This window comes from Lithobates pipiens, unplaced genomic scaffold (assembly GCF_037356315.1).
Source record: "Lithobates pipiens isolate NorthernLeopardFrog02 unplaced genomic scaffold, aLitPip1_a1.2 Scaffold_23, whole genome shotgun sequence".
Taxonomy (NCBI): Eukaryota; Metazoa; Chordata; class Amphibia; order Anura; family Ranidae; genus Lithobates; species Lithobates pipiens.
Genome location: NW_027507785.1, coordinates 142,522,459 through 142,541,644, shown reverse-complemented (window position 1 = coordinate 142,541,644; position 19,186 = coordinate 142,522,459). Strand labels below are relative to the sequence as shown.

General features: G+C 44.5%; 4 pseudogenes; all 4 read right to left on the bottom strand.

Annotated features, from left to right (window-relative positions):
• Nucleotides 1-239: 239 nt before the first annotated feature.
• Nucleotides 240-358, bottom strand: LOC143929016 (5S ribosomal RNA; annotated as a pseudogene).
• Nucleotides 359-458: 100 nt separating this feature from the next.
• LOC143928414 (5S ribosomal RNA) lies at nucleotides 459-577 on the bottom strand (annotated as a pseudogene).
• Nucleotides 578-677: 100 nt separating this feature from the next.
• On the bottom strand, nucleotides 678-796 carry LOC143929033 (5S ribosomal RNA; annotated as a pseudogene).
• Nucleotides 797-1,777: 981 nt separating this feature from the next.
• On the bottom strand, nucleotides 1,778-1,896 carry LOC143928866 (5S ribosomal RNA; annotated as a pseudogene).
• Between the last annotated feature and the right edge of the window lie 17,290 nt (nucleotides 1,897-19,186).

Below are 19,186 nucleotides of genomic sequence, written 5' to 3'. Positions count from 1 at the left end.
AAGTGGAAAATTGGGAATGACGGAGGGACCTGAGGTTTGTGTGACCCTGGATCTTGGTACAATACTTTATTCGTGCCTTGAATCATTATGATTGATGGAAGGCAGACTCACAGTTGCGAATATACCTGTATCAAGTATTGTTCAGCTGCTTTTTGCTCTGTATTTCTCTGTTGCATTATGTACTCGGGGGACCCGTCTTCCCCTGTTTGGAGAAAAAATTATATTTGAAAAAAAAAAGAAGCCTACGACACCTGGTATTCCCAGGCGGTCTCCCATCCAGGCATTAACCAGGCCCGACCCTGCTTAGCCTCCAAGATCAGATGAGATGGAACAGATTCAGGGTGATGTGGCCATAGCCTATAACTTCAGGCACTCTCAACTCTCTTGACAAACGCCAAGATGGTCATCTTGGGAAAGAAACAAAAAAAAAACAAGTCAACACAAACAACATAAAAAGAAGTCTACAGCACCTAGTATTCCCAGGTGGTCTCTCATCCAGGTATTAACAAGGCCCGACCCTGTTTAGTCTCTGAGATCAGAAGAGATCTGGTGCTTTCAGGGTTATGTGGCCATAGGCAAGCTCTTCAGGCACTCTCAACCCTCTTGACAAACACCAAGATGGTCACCTTGGTAAACAAACAAAACAAAAACAAGTCAACGCCAACAACATAAAAAGAAGCCTACAGCACCTAGTATTCCCAGGTTGTCTCCAATCCAGGTACTAGCAAGGCCCAACCCTGTTTAGCCTCTGAGATCAGAGGAGATCGGGCGCTTTCAAGGTTATGTGCCCATATGCAATCTCTTTGGGCACTCTCAACCCTCTTGACAAATGCCAAGATAGTCACCTTGAGATACAAGTGAAAAAAGACAGGTCAATGTCAACAACATAAAAAGAAGAATACGGCACCTGGTATTCCAACGCCATCTCCCATCCAGGTACTAACTAGGCCCAACCCTTCTTAGCCTCAGAGATAAGAAGAGCTAGGACTTTTTCAGGGTGATGCTGCTGTAAGCGATCTCTTTGGGCACTCTCAACCCTCTTGACAAATGCCAAGATGGTCACCTTGGGAAACAAGTGGAAAAAAACTAACGAATCAACGCCAACAACATAAAAAGAAGCCTACAATAACCGGTATTCCCAGGTGGTCTCCCATCCAGGTACTAAGCAGGCCTGACTATTCTAAGGCCGCGTACACATGGGCGGACTATCCGTCCAACTAAGTCTGTCAGACAATCCGACAGACAGTCCGTCCTACTTTTGAATGAACGGACTTGACCACACACCACGAACAGACAGTCCGCTGAAAGCTTGCGCGATGACGTGTACAGCACGTACGACGGGACTAGAAATTCGACGTCCAATACACTGCAATGCAACCTTCGGCCGTGTAAATCCTTTCTGAGCATGCGCCATACTTAGTCCGTCGAACTAGCCTACTCACGAGCGGACTGTCCGCTGAAACCAAGTTTGGACGGACAATATTACGGAAATTCCGAAAGACTTAGTCCGCCAGACTGTCCGCTGAAAAAGTCCGCTGAAGCCCACACACGAGCGCATTGTCCGCTGAAACACGTTTCAGCGGACCAAGTCCGTCAGACAGTCCGCCCGTGTGTACGCGGCCTTAGCCTCCAAGATCAGACAAGATTGGGTGCTTTCAGAGTGATGTGGCCATAGGCAATCTCTTCAGGCACTCTCAACCCTCTTGACAAACACCAAGATGGTGACCTTGGGAAACAAGCTAAAAAAAAACAGGTCAACGCCAACAACATAAAAAGAAGCCTACGACACCTGGTATTCCTAGGCGGTCTCCCATCCACGTACTAACAAGGCCCGACTCTTCTTAGCCTCCAACATCAAATGAGATCGGGTGCTTTCAGGGTGATATGCCCGTAGGCAATCCCTTCAGGCACTTTCAACCCTCTTGACAAACGCCAAGATGGTCACCTTGGGAATCAAGCAACAACTTAAAAAAAAAGCGTATGGCATTGAGAAATCCCAGGCGGTCTCCCATCCAGGTACTAACCAGGTCCTAATCCTGCTTAGCCTCTGAGATCAAATGAGATTGGGCTCTTTCAGGGTGATGCAGCCATAGTAGATTTTTTTCAGGCACGCTCAACCCTCTTGACAAACGCCAAGATGGTCACCTTGGGAAGCAAACAAAAAATCAAGTCAACGCCAACAACATAAAAAGAAGCCTACAGCACCTAGTATTCCCAGGCGGTCTCCCATCCAGGTATTAACAAGGCACGACCTTTTCTAGCCTCTGAGATCAGAGGAGATTGGGTGCTTTCAGGGTGATGTGCCCATAGGCAATCTCTTTTGGGCACTTTCATCCCTCTTGAAAAATGCCAAGATAGTCACCCTGGGAAACAAGCGAAAAAAAACAGGTCAACGCCAACAACATGAAAAGAAGAATACGGCACCTGGTATTCCAAGGCCGTCTCCCATTCAAGTACTAACTAGGCCCAACCCTTCTTAGCCTCCGAGATCAGAAGAGATAGGGTGCTTTCAGGGTGATGCTGCTGTAAGCGATCTCTTTAAGCACTCTCTACCCTCTTGACAAATGCCAAGATGATCACTTTGGGAAACAAGCGAAAAAAAACAGGTCAACACCAACAACATAAAAAGAAGCCTGCGGCATCTGGAAAACCCAGGCGGTCTCCCATCCAGGTACAAACCAGGCCCAACCCTGCTTAGCCTCTGAGACCAGACGAGATTGGGTGCTGCAGGAGCCTTCCCCCCACTTGGCCGAGCGGGGGCGCCCCTTCACAAGGAAGCTTTCGGGCTCTGCTTGGCAGGCTTTCGCCCCCAGGATTTCTTCTGCCCCTGGGCCCAGCCTTGAGCCTTTCCTGTAGAGGGGGGTTGAGAAGGCCGTCGCCACTGCTTAGAGCTTAATGCTCCGGGAGAGAGAGAACGCCTAAATGATGGACGTTTGCTCCTTTTGACTGGAAGGAGAGTAGATTTACCCCCTGAAATTTTTTGGACGAATTTGTCTAATTCTTCTCCAAACAAACGTTCCCCTTTAAACGGGAACCCAATCAAATGCTTCTTGCATGATAGCTCAGCTGCCCAATTCTTTAGCCATAGGGCCCTTCGCATGTGTACCAACAGGAGAGACAAACGAGATGCTTGTTGGACAGAATCCGAAATCGCATCAATCATGAAACACAGAATTGGAGGTATTTCTGCATAATTCTCCACTTCCTCACTGGGAAGGAGGCCAAGCATCTGCTTAACCTGTCCCTTGAGGAACTGACACAACCCCACAGCTGCGACTGTAGCTTGCACTACAGCGCCAGTTATGGAAAAGGAGGCTTTTATTAATGTTTCCAGCTTGTTATCAGTTGGATCTTTAAATACCTGAGCATTATCCAAAGGACAGGTCAGGTTTCTATTCACGCAAGAAACAGCCGCATCGACAGATGGGACCCCCCATATCTTTTTTTTTTATCAGAAAAAGTTTTTATATTAAAACATAATGGTACAAGACATCCACAACAATGACCACACAGTGTACCGCCGGGACTACGTCAATAGACGTAGTCCCGAAAATGTGGGTCCGCGCTATTGCCGTCATTTTGCAATAGCGCGGATCCCAAGTGGTTAAAAATAAAAAATAAAACGAAAAGTTCAGTATTGTGAATGCACAAAAGACCTCTTTCCTTCCCTCTTGTGTATTGTGCAGATATCCTGTCTGCTGACACCCTGTTTATTTTATTTTGTTTCTTCACCAACGATTCGGTCTCACTTATTTCCATTTAATATTCCTCCTTGATTTGATACCTATGTGAAGAATTTGTTTGTTACTCAGATTTCATATTATGTGTGGCGGTACACTGTGTGGTCATTGTTGTGGATGTCTTGTACCATTATGTTTTAATATAAAAACTTTTTCTGATAAAAAAAAAAGATATGGGGGGTCCCATCTGTCGATGCGGCTGTTTCTTGCGTGAATAGAAACCTGACCTGTCCTTTGGATAATGCTCAGGTATTTAAAGATCCAACTGATAACAAGCTGGAAACATGAAACAAGGTTTCAGCGGACAGTTTTTCGGAAATTCCGAAAAACCTTGTCCGTCAAACTGTCCGCTGAAACTGTCCGCTGAAAGCCCACACACGAGCGGACTGTCCGCCCAAACACTGTTCAGCGGACAAAGTTGGGCGAACAGTCCGCCCGTGTGTACGCGGCCTCAGAGATCCCTTAGAAACAGAACACATGGAGATAGTATCGTACATAACACCCACATCTATCAGCACTCAATATCATGCCCCAACAGTTATGTACAAAAACTCTAGACAGGTTATTCAGAGCTCATGACAGAAGTGGAGGTCAGATCAGCCCTGCAGCAACCTATTTTGAATCAATTGGTGCGGAGCCAGGCCTGGTAGGTCTAGCCAGTCTTGCCATAGGTTATAAAACTTTTGGGGGGTGTTCCTATGTTGGTATGCCAGCTTCTCACGTATCAAACCCCCCATATCTTGGTGAAACTTTCCTCCAGAGGATAAAGCATAGAAAACCTTTTAGGAGGAGAAAACTGTTTATCGGGATGTCCCCAATCCTCATACAACAATTTATCCATTAAGGGATGAATTGGAAAGGAAAAGGCCGGTTGTGGGATTTTCCTGACTCCCAGGGAAGAAACAGAGGACGTAGCGATCTCAGCAGCAGGCATTCTGAATGTGGTACACACCAATTTAGTATAATACTGCACCTGTTTTCTGAGGGCCTGCGAGGAGGGGACTCTCTCCTCTTCCTCTGATTCATCTGACTGCTCAAGATCCCTGTCCCAAGATAGGGATCTCTCCTCATTGTCAGAAGTGTCATCTGAAAGAGGAATCTCAGCAGAGGGAGGGGATCTACCCCTTTTCCTGCTATCTTTCAGGGAAGCTGAAATAAAATTCATGATTCTCCCTTCAAAACCCTCCAATGTAGCTCTAAGGGAGTCCTCAGTGACGTATACCTGGGCTGAAATATTAGGAGAGGCTGCAAATCCTGACAGGGGCACTGACTCATCCTGTGAGGCTGACTCCAGTCTTGCAGGGGGTGATGGTAACCTACAGGCATTTTTAGAACACCTAGAACTAGGCGGTGACTTACCAGTGCCCTTGTTATCTCCCCCTGAGACCCTCTTATGAGGAGACATAGTCCTAAGCTACAAAGCAGAGGTACTAGTACAAAGTGCAATCACTATTGTGCTTAAAGTCTCACAATAAATATATATGCTTAAACTGCACAACCTGATGCTGAGTAGGTGTCTTAGGTTTGCCTGGATCCAATCCCGTGGGATGCTTACTGCCCACAGCTCCTGTGTCTCCACTTACAGCCCCCTGACGCTCTGAGCTGTAAAACTGCCGTCTGACGCCTGCACAGTACAGCGCCGTGCACACCGAACGACACAGCTCGCAAACACACTCCCCCTCCTCCATTAGCATGGGAGCAAGCTCGGTGCACGAGGACCGCCGGTATCCAGGGGGGAAGGGAATTGCCATTGGAGCTGCCTGGGACCCCCAGACTACGTGGGACCCCTGTATGACCTTCATTGTGGCAGAGATTGCAGTGGAGACGTGAGTCATCTGGGAGAACCAGGCTTCACTGAGCATGTGTATCTGAAAGGCATGTAAGTATGCATCAGGCCGCTCTTACTCCCTCTAGTGGTGGAAACCAGGTAAGACGTAAAACTACTCAATGAAGAAATCCATAATATAATTTATACAGGATTAACTTCCCTTACCTGTCCTGAAATTGCTGAAAACAGACAGATTCCAGCCTTCACCCATCACGGCGGGCAGAATTGTGCCAACTTCAGGTTTTTTTGGGGTTCCTTCTCAGAAGAACCTCCTACCTGGACCTTGTAATAGACTCTGCCAGAAACTTTCGTGCCACTATGTAAATAGTACAGTAAGTCTGGTTTTCCCAGAGACCAGTCTTCCAATAGGAGAGGACTTACAGGCAAAACCTCGTTTCTTCAGATGACGGGGCCTGGGTATCATATCATCTTGGGGGTCAAAATATCGGCCCGAGATATGGATCCAGTTTGTTGTAGCCCTTAGGCCCCTGCAGGGACCTGCACAGAGCTTTCTTCATAGCACATGTTTTACGTGACCAACCACCATAGATACAGGCGAAAAAATGGAGGTGCCTCCCATATGGGAGGGGTTATATAGGGAAGGAATTTTCCGTAATTGGGGGTTAATCAGTGTCCAATCACCAGAGGTGCCTATATAACCCACTATGTAATGATCCTGTGTCCCGTGATGTATGATCAAGAAATAAGCATAAGGCACCTGGTATTTCCCAGTCGGTCTTCCATCCAGTTACTAATCAGGCCCGACAATGCTTAACCTCCGAGATCAGACAAGATCGGGCACTTTTTTCTGGTTTTCCCAGAGCCCAGTCTTCCAATAGGAGAGGACTTACAGGCAAAACCTCGTTTCTTCAGATGACGAGGCCCGGGTACCATATCATCTTGGGAGTCAAAATATCGGCCCGAGATATGGATCCGGTTTGTTGTAGCCCTTAGGCCCCCGCAGGGACCTGCACAGAACTTTCTTCATAGCACATGTTTTACGTGACCAACCACCATAGATACAGGTGACAAAATGGAGGTGCCTCACATATGGGAGGGGTTATATAGGGAAGGAATTCTCCTTAATTGGGGGTTAACCAGTGTCCAATCACTAGAGGTGCCTATATAACCCATTATGTAATGATCCTGTGTCCCGTGATGTATGATCAAGAAATAAGCATACGGCACCTGGTATTCCCAGTCGGTCTTCCATCCAGTTACTAATCAGGGCCGACAATGCTTAACCTCCGAGATCAGACAAGATCGGGCACTTTCAAGGGGATGGGGCCATAGGCGATCTCTTTGGGCACTCTCAACCATCCTGACAAACGCCAACATGGTGATCTTGGGAAACAAGCTAAAAAAAACAAGTCATTGCCAACATTGGAGGCTAAGCAGGGTTGGGCAATCAGTTTACTTGCCTGAAATAGGCATCTCAGAACTGCCATCTGGCTGCTTCCCGGGTTTCCAACTCCTTCAACTAATCCCAGGAGACGATACTTCGCCTCCATCCTGGTGGAGGTTCCAAACACCCGATCAATGGTTCCTGTCACCTCCGTCCAGTAGCAGATCAACTTCGGGCATCTCCAAAACATGTGCATCATGTCTCCCCCCATGTTCCCGCATCGGGGGCAACTTGCGTCCAGCCGTTCGGCCAAATTGAAAAAGTTTACGAGGAGCATAATAAGTTCTATATAATAAGAACAGATGTGAAATCCTCTGAGAGGAGAGCCACAATTGACCACAGGCAGTATTCCTGTGGCCAATTATATCTCAAGGGGGTTTAGTACACACCCCACACTATATAAGGCCGCCAGCGCGGTGGCCTTGTATAGTGTGTTGCGGCGGTCAGGGAAAGAGGACGATAGACATGGACAGTGTCTTTACTGCTTGAGAACCTAGCACTGTTACAGTGGGTGTTATGGGCCTCCTGCGCAGTACACACCTGAAGCTACCCTTTATTACTGGTGTTCAATTTCTGAAATACAGGCATCTGCAGTGCAGAAGTTAGAGTGGGTGTTGTGTGCCTCCTGCACAGTATACACCTGAAGATACCCCTTATTGCTGGTGTTCTGGTTCTGTAATGCAGGAACCTAGCACTGTTACAGTGGGTGTTGTGTGCCTCCCATGCTTGTCCTTATTTTCGGCAGCTGGACGTGTTGAGCCACATCATGCTGAACACTTGGTCGGATGTGAAAGACCAAGCCCTCCTAATGCTCCTCATCCTCTCTCACCCAGGCTCAGGGTACTAGCCTGTGTTCTGTATACACTAGGCTTTCTTCTGTATACCCTATCCTCTCTTTATACTCTAGCCTGTCGTTTATGTACACTAGACTCTTTGTTTACCTCATAAATGGCAGTGTATATAGAAGGAAGGCAAATTTATACAGAGAGGCTAAGGTATACAGAAGGTAGGCTAGAGAATAAAGAAGACAGGCTAGTGTATACAGGACACATGCTAATGTATACAGAAAACAGGCTTGGTTATAGAGAGAGACTGAGACTATTATATTCAGAAGAAAAGCTAGTGTATATAGAGAGGCAGGCTGGGGTATACAGAGAGGCAAGTGAATACAGATAGGGTGATGTATACAGAAATGCTAGTGTATACAGGGAGCCTAGAGTATACAGTTAATCTGGGGTATACAGAGAGGCTAGTTTAAAGAGAGGCTAGTGTATACAGAATACAGACTCATGTATGCAGATAGGCTTCAGTATACAGAGATGCTAGAGTAAACAGTGAGGCTGGGGTACACAGAGAGGCTAGTTTAAAGAGAGGCTAGTATATACAAAGATGTTAGTGTATATAGAGAGGTTAGTGTATAGAGAGAGTCGAGTGTATACAGATAGGACAGTGCATATAAAGAGACTAGAGTATACAGAAGACAGGCTTGGGTATACATCCAAGCTGACAGTGTATACAGAAGACTGGGTAGTGTATACAGAGAATCTAGTGGGTACAGAAGACAGGCTGGTGTATTCTATTTAGTTTTTACAGTCTAGTGTATACAGAAGACAGGCTGTGGTATACAGAGGGTTTAGTGTATTCAGAGAGTCTAGTGTATACAGTCGGCGAGTGTATACATAATACTGGCTAGTTCACACAGTGTTTACAGAGATGCAAGGGTTTACAGAGAAGCTAGTGTATATAGTAGACAACAGCATACAGAAGAAAGGCTAGTGAATACAGAATACAGACTCGTGTATGCAGATAGGCTTGAGTATACAGAGATGCTAGAGTAAACAGTGAGGCTGGGGTACACAGAGAGGGTTTAGTGTATTCAGAGAGTCTAGTGTATACAGTCGGCGAGTGTATACATAATACTGGCTAGTTCACACAGTGTTTACAGAGATGCAAGGGTGTACCGAGAAGCTAGTACAAGCTAGTAGAAGACTACAGCATACAGAAGAAAGGCTAGTGAATACAGAATAAAGGCTGGCTTCTACGGAGAGGCTAGTGTATGCAGAACACTATCTAGGGTATAAAGAGAGGCTAGATTATACAGAGAGGCTAGTGCATACAGTGAAGCTATTTTATATAGAAGCCTGGTTAGTGTATACAGAGAAGCTAGTGTGTACAGAAGAAAGGCTAGACAGGCTATAAAGTTTGGGGTATAGAGAGATGCTAGTTTATACAGAGAGGGCATACAGAAGACAGAAGACGGGCTAGTGTATTCAGAACATAGGCTAGGTATTCAGAGAGTCTAGTGTATACAGTCGGCGAGTGTATACATAAGACTGGCTAGTTTACACAGTGTTTACAGAGATGCAAGGGTGTACAGAGAAGCTGGTATATATAGAAGACTACAGCATACAGAAGAAAGTCTAGTGAATACAGACTCGTGCATGCAGATAGGCTTGAGTATACAGAGATGCTAGAGTAAACAGTGAGGCTGGGGTACACAGAGAGGCTAGTTTAAAGAGAGGCTAGTATAAACAAAGATGTTAGTGTATATAGAGAGGTTAGTGTATACAGAAAGGACAGTGCATATAGAGAAACTAGTGTATACAGAAGACAGGCTTGGGTATACATCAAAGCTGACAGTGTATACAGAATACTGGGTAGTGTATACAGAGTGTCTAGTGGGTACAGCTAATTTTTACAGTCTAGTGTATACAGAAGACAGGCTGAGGTATACAGAGGTTTTAGTGTATTCAGAGAGTCTGGTGTATACAGTCGGCGAGTGTATACATAAGACTGGCTAGTTTACACAGTGTTCACAGAGATGCAAGGGTGTACAGAGAAGCTAGTATATATAGAAGACTACAGCATACAGAAGAAAGGCTAGCGAATACAGAATAAAGGCTGGCTTCTACAGAGAGGCTAGTGCATACAGTGAAGCTATTTTATATAGAAGCCTTGTTAGTGTATACAGAGAAGCTAGTGTGTACAGAAGAAAGGCTAGACAGGCTATAAAGAGAAAGTGTTTACAGAGGACAGTTTGGGGTATAGAGAGATGCTAGTTTATACAGAGAGACTAATGTATACAGAAGACAGGCTAGGGCATACAGAAGACAGAAGACGGGCTAGTGTATTCAGAAAATAGGCTAGTGTATACCGAAGACAGGCTATTGTATGCAGAAGACCGGCTAGTGTATACAGAGAAACTAGTGTATAACAGAGAGCGTAGTGTATATAGAAGACAGGCCAGGGTATAAAGAAGACAGAGTAATGTATACAGAAAACGGAAAACATGCTCCTGTATATCTTGGATATACTGAGACATTTCATCATTTCATCTAGCTCACATCTCTAATGGAGTTTGTCTCATTGCCATGTTATGCCTTTTCATTCTTATGCTAAATATAGATTATACTCACTACACGATTTTAATCATCCACATCAAGCATGCAATAAAACTATCATACATCAAAATAAACTATGTACTGCCAAAACAATAACGGCCAATAACTTAAAAAATGACTTATCAGTCAATGACTTAACAAAATAAACTTTGCACTCTTTTGCTCTATTTTGCATATTTGTAATTCTCCACATCAACTGTCAGATTGATATCACCACTTGAGGACACACCATCCTGACTGATTTTGCTTTATTTATTATTAGAAATAGAGAGTACTATCTCAAAACCAGTTAAATCTATTCACTTCGATGAGGTCTACTGCTAATTGTACGGTATTGCAAAATGTTCACAAAACCATCCATTTGCTACCAGACATGCTGCACATACTAAGAGTACATTACTATCGCTCGCTAACGATGTAACGATGTAAACAGTTTTATTGCTTTTCTGACATTAACCGAGTATCTCTGACATTAACTGAGTATCTCTATGCACTGGGATCTTAATAATAATAATAGGATTGTGTAAGGCAAAGATCAACTAGTCTAATATAAGCTTTCTCAGTGGTACCGACATATCCTTTAAATTTAGACTATCAAGCTAAGCTTTCAATCTCTTACCGTTGAATAGCGATACTTCCTCCCTGCAAATGTCCTATTGGTCTTCTATATTATACAACTCTCTGAAAAGCATATATGTAGAGAATAAATCTAGTCTTACATCTTAATAAAACAGTTTTATTGCTCAACCCGTATGAAGCTGTCATGACATAAGCAAATAAGTCACACTTAAAACACAGTGACAAAACATTTCTTTTTACCGCAGCAAAATGTGAGAAAAGCAGTGTAAGCCGTCTTTCTGCCATATGCTTCAGAAAATTAATGTACCGCTTTTAAATCCATATCAATTCCACATCCTAATTTAAACCGTCTTAAAATTTTAACATTAACTGATAGCAATTACTGATATTGCATTATGATTATACCAGTGAAAAGGACCGCGTAATGGAACTGTGAAATTAATCATAATCTCAGAGTTAACTTTAATTTATACTATATTCTACTGTACTCTTAAATTATGTACTGTTTTACTGTATTTTAGCCGTACTCAAATTTCGTGTTATGTTGCAACCATCTAATCTCATTGCTATTCCGACATTCTGCCTTAGTGAGGATATTACTTTAACTATCCCTTGAACCATTTTGTGTATTCACTTTATCTCGACCTATATATACTGCCTTAATATACTTATTATTATTATATTATAGAGATTACTATCTCTAAATCATTGTAAACGTAACCATAGTTATAATGTACAGCTAATTTTACGTTAAAGCAAACTTCACACAAAACCATATTTTTAAAACCTTTTACACACTGCACATTAAGAGTAATGCAACCATCTCTCTACCTCTATGCAATAGGATTCTCTTTCTGACTCTATTTTGTGTATTACTTCTTCTCCACATTAACTGTCACACTGATAACCATTTGTAACACATAACACTGGCAACCCATTATTTAACAGCAGCAAAATGTGAGAAAAGCAGTGGGACGGTTTACTTGATTGAGAAGTGGTTGCAGTACCAAAGGATAGCAATAAAGTTTGATTACATTAATCAAGCATACATCCTAATGTAATCTGTCTATCACTATTAAAATTCAGGGTTACTGATACATTATGCCGATAACTAGTGGAAACGGAAAACAGTCAGTCGTCGTGCGTAACTAAATTAATGGAACGATTTACACGTTGGAATTTACAAGCTACGTCAATTTACTCTTAAATAATGTATACCCTTTAGCTGCTTAGCTCACATTTTGCTGTATGTAGCCGCGTTAACTGTATTAATGGTTACATCTAAGTAACCAATGGGTATTGACATTTCATGTCTATCTCACATCTCTAATGCAATTTGTCTCTTTCAGACACGTTGCTGATATTTGCTGATATTTCATGATTACAGCAATCATCTCATCTTATTGCTATTCCAACATTTTGCCTTGGTATTACTTTGCAACGCTCTATTGAACAATGTAAAGGTAAGCTAGATATTTTGTGTATTTCCACTTAAACTAGACCTGTATATACGGTCTCAATATTATCCTTTCTCATTTTGCTAAATTAGATTATAGAGTTTGCTATGTCTAAATCCAGGTTACCTACTCACCTTTATGACGTATACTGCTACTTTTAGGATAATACAAAACCATCTTCTGCTTCTTTACACGCTTCACATATTAAGAGTAATGCAATGCTATCGATGTGAACAGTTTAATTGCTCTTCTTACATTTAGCTGGTATCTCTCTGCTATAGGAAACAGAATTTGTACTACAACGATAACACGTCTAATATCAGTCCACTCAGTGCTACCGGGATAACTTTTGCATTTAGAGTAATGAAATGATTTCTCAGTCATTTTGAAGCTACTGCAACAAAACGCTCTCTTTTCAACTGCAATACTTAAGCTCTGCAATATTAAGGAATATTTAGCTGCTTAGCTGAAACTTTGCTGTACGTAGCCGTGTTAACTTTATTAATGGTTACCTGTAAGTAACCAATGGGGATTGACATTTCATGTCTAATTCACATTCACATTTCTAATGCAGTTTGTCTTTTTTGTCTCTTTTATCCTTTCTCTTCCTTATGCTGATTAAAGACACGTAATGAACCTGATTGATAAAAACCTACACTCGTCGTTGCTCTTATTTCGTGTATTTCCACTTAAACCCGACCTGTATATACTGTCTCAATATTAATCTGAGTTATTTTGCAATCTTTATTATTAGAATAACCAGATTACGATCTCTAAATCCTGGTAAACCAACTCACACAAAACCATCTTATTCCTACCTTACACGCAGCACATTACATATTAAGATATTAACATTTAACCGGTATCTCTCTGCAATAGTAAACGAAATGTGTAGATCACTCATCTAATATCAGTCTTCTCAGTGCTACCGGAACAACTTTTAAATTTAGAGTAATGCAGCGATTACTCAGTTTTATGAAGGTACTGCAACTAACGCTTTGGATTTCTTTCCTGTTAAATTACGCTCTGCAATATTAAGCCATGTAAATTGTCCTATTGGTCTACTAACAATGCTATGTATAATAATACAAATCTTTCAAAAGCAATATCGTCTCACTACAATACTTACACTCTGCATAATAAATATGAATAATGCGACTAATGCTAATAATAAAGTCGTCTAAAACTCGGCTATAGGTAGAGAATAAAACTATCTTACATCAAAATAAACCATGTACTGCCAAACCAATAACAGCCAATTACTGAACGTCTATCAGTCAATCTCTTAACAAAATAAACTTAGCACTCTTTTGCTCTATTTTGTATATTTGTAGTTCTCCACATTAACTGTCACATTGATATCACCACTGACAACACACCACTGAGTTTTTAACAGCACCAAAATATGAAAAAAGCACTGTAACTCTTTACATGATTTAGAAGTAGTTGCATTAGCAAAAAATAAAGTCCTGTTTTCTGTACACGCTAGCCTTTCTGTATACATTAATCTTTCTGTGTACACCAGTCCCTCTATATAGACTAGCCTCTCTGTCTTCTACACGTGCCCGTAACCTATATACACTAGCCTGCCTTCTTTTTACAATAGTCTCGGTGTCCCAGCCTCTCTGCATACTCTAGCCTCACTGAATTCCCCAGACTCTCTTCTGTATACACAAGCCTATCTGTAAACAATAGCTTGTCATCTGTACACACTAGCCTCTCTGTATACACTAGCCATTCTTCTGCCTTCTTTTTACAATAGTCTCGGTGTCCCAGCCTTTCTGCATACTCTAGCCTCACTGAATTCCCCAGACTCTCTTCTGCCTTCTTTTTACAATAGTCTCGGTGTCCCAGCCTTTCTGCATACTCTAGCCTCACTGAATTCCCCAGACTCTCTTCTGTATACACAAGCCTATCTGTAAACAATAGCTTGTCATCTGTACACACTAGCCTCTCTGTATACACTAGCCATTCTTCTGTATACACTAGGCTCAGGGGAATAATATTAGCCTATCTGTATTACTTTGTTTAACTTTTCTGTTTTCTCTTTCTTTTCTAGGGTGTACATCGCCGTATACCCAAGCCAGTCTTATTACCCCAGCCTCATTCCAATTATAATAGCCTCACTGGGTTTTTGACAGGCGGTCTTGTGTTGGGTTTTTTCAGTCTGCTCAGCCATCTTCTTGCAGGGCTTCTTCGGGTCAGCCCTTGCTCCCTTTTCCCCACGTATCCTCTCATCCTCTGGGTTACCTTGGGCATCAGGCTCATCCTATCCTTCACGGGACATTAATTTGGGTTTGCATAGCTTGCAGGCTCTTAGGGGGTTCCTTCTCATCTTCAGGTCAAGAGTCGGTGGGTTCTACTCTCACAGCGGTAACTTACCGGTTACTTACAGTTGGCATTTGGGCATACGTCATTTTATGGATGGGATCTTTACCTTTCCTTTTCCACCTATACTTGTGTCTTTTTGCCCTCTTTTCAAGCATACTGACCATCCAGGCCATGGCACACCTTAGGCCTTGGTTCTTAAGTAATATCGCATTTCCCACTTGAAGACTCCGATTAAAAGTGGGAAGGCTGGCCGCAGGGAGGAGCCTGAGGGACTATTTAACCCTCCTCCTCTGTCAGGGCCAGGGTTGGTGTTTTCTAGGGAGAGAGAGACTGGGTTACACAGACTTGCTAGTGTATACAGACTGAATAGTGTAGTGTACAGAGACAAGCTGACAGTGAGGCCGGGGTATAATGAGAAGCTAGGTGTATAACAGGGTAGCAGACAGGCTAGTTTATATAAAAGCAAAATTGGGTAAAAAGAATACAGGCTGGGAAATAATGAGAGGCAAGATTATACAGAGAGGCTAGGGTACACAGAGAGGCTAGTGTATAGATACAGAAAGGCGGGGTATACCGAGAGACTAGGTGTATAAAAGACAAGCTAGGGACGGACTAGTGTATACAGAGGATCGGCTAGTTGATACAGAGAGGCTAATGTGTACAAAAGACAGGCTAATGTATACAGATAGGCTAGATTATACAGAAGAACGTCCTGGGTATGCAGAGCACTCAGCTTCAAGGGAAGGCCAACGTGACTTTCTGACAGATCTGACTTTCATCCCCTTGCCCTCTCTGCCCCGGTCATCTGGTGGCAGTTTTATGCACTTCCCTGGCCCCCACCCATTTATAATCCTTACCGACCTATCCTTCCGCTGCTCACAGGAACACACTGTATGACTTGTCTAATTAACCAACTTGTACAAGACACCGCTATCCTCCTGTCTGACACCGGTTCCCCTTGGAGGATTTACCCCTCACTGTTTGGGTGGTCCCTGCCTCCACCTGGATGCTCCACATATACCCCGACGACATTGTCGAAGGGGCACCACTTGACAGGCCACGGGGCTGTCATGCCGGTGGCATCTCCCATTGGAAGAAGGGATGATGGCCCCAACCCCTTGGCAGCATGTTCTTTCATGTACAGACCAGGGCGGCTCATCTTCCCTTCTGGAGTCTTGACCTTAGAGGGGGGAGTTGCACTTTGGGGGGTCTGAGTGATACCTAGTGCGCTGTACTGGAAGGGCTTGACATTCCCGCATCTGTGTCCCCTCTCCCTGGTTGCGCCCCTCGTCCCCCCCCCTCTGGCCCCCACCTACTCTTTGCCGACATTGCCTTCTGCAGCTTTCGGGGACACCCTGGATGACTTATTTATTGAGCCTATTGGTACGAGACACTGCTTCCCTCCAGTTTGACTCTGGACCCCCCTGGAGGATTTACCCCTTACTGTTTGGGCGGTCCCAGCCTCCCTCTGGATGCTCTACACAGCCCCTGATGGCGATGCAGGAGAGACACTAATTGGCGGGCCCCAGAACTGCTGCTCGGGTGAAGTCTCCCGTTGGATGGAGGGATGGTGGCCCCAGCCCCTTGCCTGCCGGATTCTCCATGCACCGACCAGGGCTGCTCCTCTTTCATCTTGATGTGGTGACCATGGGGGGGATTAGTTGAAACTTATGGGTTCCAGGTGGTTGCTGGTGTGAGTGCGCTAAAGGACTTGACATTTCCGCATGTTTGTCCCCTCTCCCTTGCTGCCCCCCCTTCCCTTCCCCCTTACCTCCTTCCCTTCCCTCCCCCTTTCCCCCCTTCCCCCCCCTCTTTTCCCCCCTTCCCCCCCTCTTTTCCCCCCTTCCCTCCCCCTTTCCCCCCCGGAGCGTGGACGGAGGAGAGGGGGTAAGGATAGGACAATCTGCCAAAGGGAGAAATGCATTTGTTCGGGGGCTGCATGTACTTTTGGGGTATGGGACGGGGGGTGGTGGATCCCATTCTGTGATGCCTTTTCTGTTGTGACGGGCTCCCTCGTGCATGCCTACATTTAGGGCGAGCTGAGGAGACCCCTCAGTGCTGACAGTTCTATGCTCTACCTCTGTTTTGATTATACTATTGTTTTTTGGTTTTATGATGTTACTGATTGTCTTTTATTTGCAGACCGGTATCAGACGTGACATTTACCACTGCCGGGACTGGGGGGACTGGGATCCTTGGGCTCCCTCTCCGACCTGTCTACCCACCAACCCAAGTAGGACGGCGCTTTAAACCCAGTGTACATGTGGTAAGCGCTATAGCATAATTGTGGTGTTTTAGTGTACAATTCCTGTACTGATGAGTGCGGACAACCCTTAATTTCCCTCTCCCTCTGGGGTTGAGGTGCCCGGCCTCTTTTTCCCCTTACCTTTTCTTCCATTTTCCCTTCCTTTCTCCCCCTTAGTTCCCGCCATCCATTACCTACCCAATACCTACCTTGGTTCAACTTTCTTTGCTTTTCTCTGATGTCCCCCTTCCCCTCCCCGAGGAGCGATGGCAGACTCAGTCAAGGTCACCTCTCTAAGGAACTAAGGAAAGGTTAAGGGACTGAACTCCTCTGAAAAAAGGTGAATCCTCCTGTGAGAACTGAAGACTTCCTGTACTGATGTGGCCTTTATACAAGAAACACATTTTAAAAATACTAGCCTCCCCTTTCTACGGTCAAGATCCTTCCCTAAGGTCTACCACTCTACTAACCCCTTCTATAAGACCAAGGGAATCTCCATTCTGATCTCTAGCAGGCTCCCCTCGGTTCTCCAGGATTCTCTGGTGGACCCTGGGGGCCGATATCTTTTTCTTAGGGGAAACATTGGGGAGCTCCTTTTTACATTTGCCACTGTGTAAGCTCCCAATGATCACCAAGACACATTCCTCAGAACTACCCTGCACAGATTATGTGACTTTCGGGAGGGCCAGTTGATATTAGGTTGGGACTTTAATGTCCCCTTTTGCCATCGGTTGACACTTCTGCCTCTTGCTCCTCGCTCCTCATTTCCTCTAGAAAGCGGATTACTAAGTGTTTACTGAATGACCAATTAGTTGATGTCTGGTGTCTGCAACACTCCGGGGAAAGGGACTACTCTTTTTGCTCTTCCTCTCACAAATCATACTTGAGGATAGACTTCTTCTTGATTCCACATGACCAACTGCACTTGGTGAGCTCTTCCTCCATCGGCCATATTACTTGGTCCGACCATGCTCCTGTAGCCCTTACCTACACCCTCTCTAGGAACCCCTCACCTAAGTCTCTATTCTGGCACCTTAATGAGAGCCTCCTCCAGATACCGGAAGTTTTAGCAGATGTGACCAGGGAATTGGACCTTTATTTCCAAGAAAACTAAACGCAGGACTGCGACCCTGGGATAATTTGGGAGGCTCACAAGTCAGTACTCCGCAGGGTACTTATCAGGCACGGGGCGCGCATCAAACGAACATGGAAGGAACAGCTTGCTAATCTGTTTTGTGAACTTGCCTCTGTGGAAGCGAAACCTAAACATGCCCCCTCACGGACCTTAGAGATTGAATTGGGGACACTCCGTACCCAGATTACTGACCTACTCCATTATAAAGCGAAAGCGGCACTCCAGTTTTGTCGTAAACTGACGTAGGAGTCAGGGGACAAATGCGGAAAAATCTTAGCCAGGTCGGTAAATGAGTTGAAATCTGCTTCTTACATACCACAGTTGATAGATGAGAATGGCCAGAGGGCCTCTACCCCAACCCAAATAGCCAAAGTCTTTGAAAAATGTTACTCTGATCTCTACAACCTGCCCGATTCAGGGTCCGGACAGGACAATATAGACAGATATGTAACCGGTTCTGGTCTACCAACCCTCTCATCGGAATCACGGGAGTACTTGGAGGACCCAATCACACTGGAAGCAGTCCAGATGGCCGTGGGACCTCCGAAGGTGGGTAAGGTTCTGGGCCCTGACGGATATACCGCACAATACTATAAGACCTTCCTCCCTATTCTTGGCCCGCGCTTGGTGAATTTATTTAATACTCTGAGCTCGAATGGGGATTTTCCTGAGGATACCCTTAGAGCCCACATCTCGTTGATACCTAAGGAGGGCAAAGACCCGGGCCTATGTGGGAGCTACAGACCCATTTCCCTCCTAAATTCGGTCCTAAAACGATTCTCTTAAATCCTCGCCACGTGATTGGCACAGCACTTGCAGTCCCTTATACATATTGACCAGTTAGGTTTTATTCCCACCAGGGAAGATAGGGACAACACCAATAAGGTGCTTACCCTGGTCCATAAAGCAAAGTCATCTGGGACCCCTTGTCTTTTCGTGAGTACTGATGCAGAGAAGGCTTTTGATCGGGTCAAATGGACATTCATGTTCTCGGTCCTTCGCCATATAGGTCTGAGTGAACGGATGCTGGCATGGATAAGTAAGATATACTCACGCCCTTCAGCT